A 3,189-nucleotide genomic window follows, 5' to 3' on the forward strand; every position below is an offset into this window, starting at 1 on the left:
TTCTTTAGTTTGTTTCTCCTTTTGAGGTTTTTGTTTGTTCCGTGTGTTTGCATTACATTACATTTGTTCAGAATTTATTGTTACTATGTCTGTTACTAAATCTTTTTGGGAAATTACACTCTGCTTTTGTTGTCCTTCTCCAACTGGGTTCACTGGTTTGCTTGTTCGTAACATAGTTAAAAACATGAGATAACACAGTCATCAAGTTGGTGAGGTCAAAATAAAGACACAATCCTAGCAAAAGCCCTTCAACAGCAATTTTCTTTATTTGTTTTGTGGTTTTATTTGTCATTTTGGTACAATACAACATATGACATGGCACAGTATTGGATATTAATAAAATATAGTTAAAGTTTTAGTTTCCATTCTGTGCACGGCTGTTTCGTCTGAAATGTAAAGAAATGTAAAACATTTAGTCCCAAATAATACAAACAAGATTGACATTCTCGCTCTGTGACTAGTATACACCTGATATGTTGTTATTTTGTGAGTTACAAGTATCATGAAGCTGTAATTAATTTACATGCGGCAACTGGAAAAAGCCAAGTATTACAATAAAAAAGTAAAATAAATAGTGATATATATTTTATATTTGTTGATGTTACATTGGTGTGATACACACAAAAATTACATGTCTGATGTGATGAAGTGTGTAGCAGAGGTGGTGTCTGAATATAATGAAAAGATTAAAGCTTATGTGACTTCTAGAAGGTAATTTACAAAGAAAACAGGAAGAGATATGATGAGTAAATGCATCCCAGTTTTAGGAGAGTGATAAAAACAGCTTGTACTAACCTTTAGGTTGATCCTTCATTTTCCGTACACCAAAATTTGTGGTTCAACTTCCTCCTCTGGAACAACTACAAGATTTCAACACAGGTGCCGTTAGCAGCAAATCCACAAACATTTAGATCTGTGTTAGTTTTGAAGGGTAAGAAAAGAATTAAGAATTTTAGTAAGATATTCTCACATGTACAGACATGTACCTCTGCTACACACCTGGTAATATTGAACCAGGTGTGTAGCAGAGGTGGTGTCTGAATATAATGGCAAGTAAAAGCCTATGTGACTTCTAGAAAGTAATGTACAAAGAAAACAGGAAAAGATATGATGAGTAAATGCATCTCAGTTTTAGGAGAGTGATAAAAACAGCTTGTACTAACCTTTAGGTTGATCCTTCATGATGCTGGTTTTTATGGGGACTGTTCCCAAAACCTCCTTTTGGGGCCAGTCCTTTCTCCTCTGGAACAACTACAAGATTTCAACACAGGCGCCGTTAGCAGCAAATCCACAAACATTTAGATCTGTGTTAGTTTGTAGTGTAAGAAAAGAGTTAAGAATTTTAGTAAGATATTCTCACATGTGCAAACATGCAGAACAATCTGTACCTTTACTGTCCCCAGATGAACCCGTGGAGGACGACACTTGAAGTGCGATCACGAGAGCAAAGAGCAGGATCACCATCTTAGCTTTCATTTTCTACAAGACAACACTCAGTCTTAGTGTAATCCTCTGTCTTTTGCCTTATAATACAAATATGGCGGCCTGGTGGCTCAATGGGTGGATTATTGGCCTTAGAAGCAGAAGATTTGGGGTTCAAACCCCATCACTGACACCAGTTGTGTCCTTGAACAAGACCCTTCCTAGGCACCGTATGTGGCTGCCCACTGCTCCCCCCAGGGGGATGGGTTAAATGCAGAGGACAAATTTTATTGTAACATGTTCAATACGCTCTTCAGATCTTCTCATTGGCTTCCTGTGGCTGCAAGGATCAAGTTCAAAGCTCTGTTTCGTGCCTACAAAGTGGTCAACTCCACAGCTCCATCTTATCTTAGTTCAAACATTCAGGTCTACATCCCCTCTCGTCCACTGCGCTCAACCGGTGAACAACGTCTGGTGTTACCAGCACCACACAGTTGACACTAAGGAAAACTGTTCAGCTCAGTGATCCCACGATGGTGGAAAGAGCTGCCTGACTCTGCACGCTCAGCCGCCTCACTTGCAATCGTTAAAAAACTGCTGAAAACAGGACTCTTCCGCATCTTCCTTTGCACTTAAAAAAAAAAATTCTGCTTTTTCTACTCACATCTCTTGAATCAGAAACACTTTATTTGATAGCACCTTTCTTTGATGTTTTTTCTCCTTCACTTAAATTTTGTTTGCTTGCCTTGTCCCTCACTTGTAAGTCGCTTTGGATAAAAGCGTCTGCTAAATGACTAAATGTTAATGTAAAATGGAACATTTATGACAACATGTATAATATATGACAAATAAAATAAAGGCTTTATGTTCGGAAAAAGCTGGAAAGAGATTTCAAACAAGAACTCACCTCTGTTTATCTGTGGAGCAGCAGTCTGTAGATGTCTCTTAATGATGTCTCTGCTGTGACTTTATAGTAGACACCTCACAGGCAGGGTGTGTGTATATTTATTGATATTAAAATGATATCAAAGTGACTCCATGTCTCTGCTCAGGTTCACAACACAAACAAAATGCACAAGTTTTTCAAATTATTGATGCAACAAGCCACATTCAGCCCAAGTCAAAGTCACACAGATGTGAGCTGACACAGTGTTTTCTATAATAAAGCACGGTCACTCTTTCATGGAGTCCTCTGCTGCACATCCTGTGATATCTACTGTATGAAAGGCTGTGGGCTTAGTGGAGCAGAGCTATTATGACAGTTTGGATTATCTTCACGATCAGACTTTTCTATTTTCTCATTATCATTAAATAGGTGATATGAAATATTGTAGCTCTGCAGCACCATGTTGTTCATGATGTAATACATCACATACATATATAATGAATACAGGCTAAAAAAATAAAGCAGTACAGTAACTATCCCACAAGAACAAAATCCTTTTATTTACTTTAACTGGTGATGATCTAGCCACAGGGGTTGCAAGGCAGTGACTTCTGTGCCAGTACCAAGCCCGGATAAACAGAGAGGGTTGCATCAGGAAGGGAATCCGGCATAAAACTTGCCAAAAACAACCATGAGAATCTTCCATAAGAATTTCATACCGGATCGGTCAAGGCCCGGGTTAACAACGACCGCCACCGATGCTGTTAACCTACAGGGTGCCGGTGGAAATTTGACTACTGTTGGTCGAAGAAGGAGAGGAGGCAGAAGGGTTCGTGGTCAGAGAGAGAAGAGAAAATGCAGGAGCATAGATCTGAGATATA

At 38.9% G+C, this 3,189-nt stretch overlaps 1 long non-coding RNA gene across 1 annotated transcript; it reads right to left on the minus strand.

The window, feature by feature from the left end:
* Positions 1–284: 284 nt before the first annotated feature.
* Positions 285–2,474, minus strand: LOC113158172. Its single transcript, XR_003298558.1, has 5 exons — positions 2,330–2,474; positions 1,389–1,479; positions 1,164–1,251; positions 796–860; positions 285–386 (listed from the first exon to the last, which is right to left on the minus strand). It is a non-coding gene; the product is annotated as an uncharacterized LOC113158172 (long non-coding RNA).
* Between the last annotated feature and the right edge of the window lie 715 nt (positions 2,475–3,189).

Source organism: Anabas testudineus, chromosome 15 (assembly GCF_900324465.2).
Source record: "Anabas testudineus chromosome 15, fAnaTes1.2, whole genome shotgun sequence".
Classification (NCBI taxonomy): domain Eukaryota; kingdom Metazoa; phylum Chordata; class Actinopteri; order Anabantiformes; family Anabantidae; genus Anabas; species Anabas testudineus.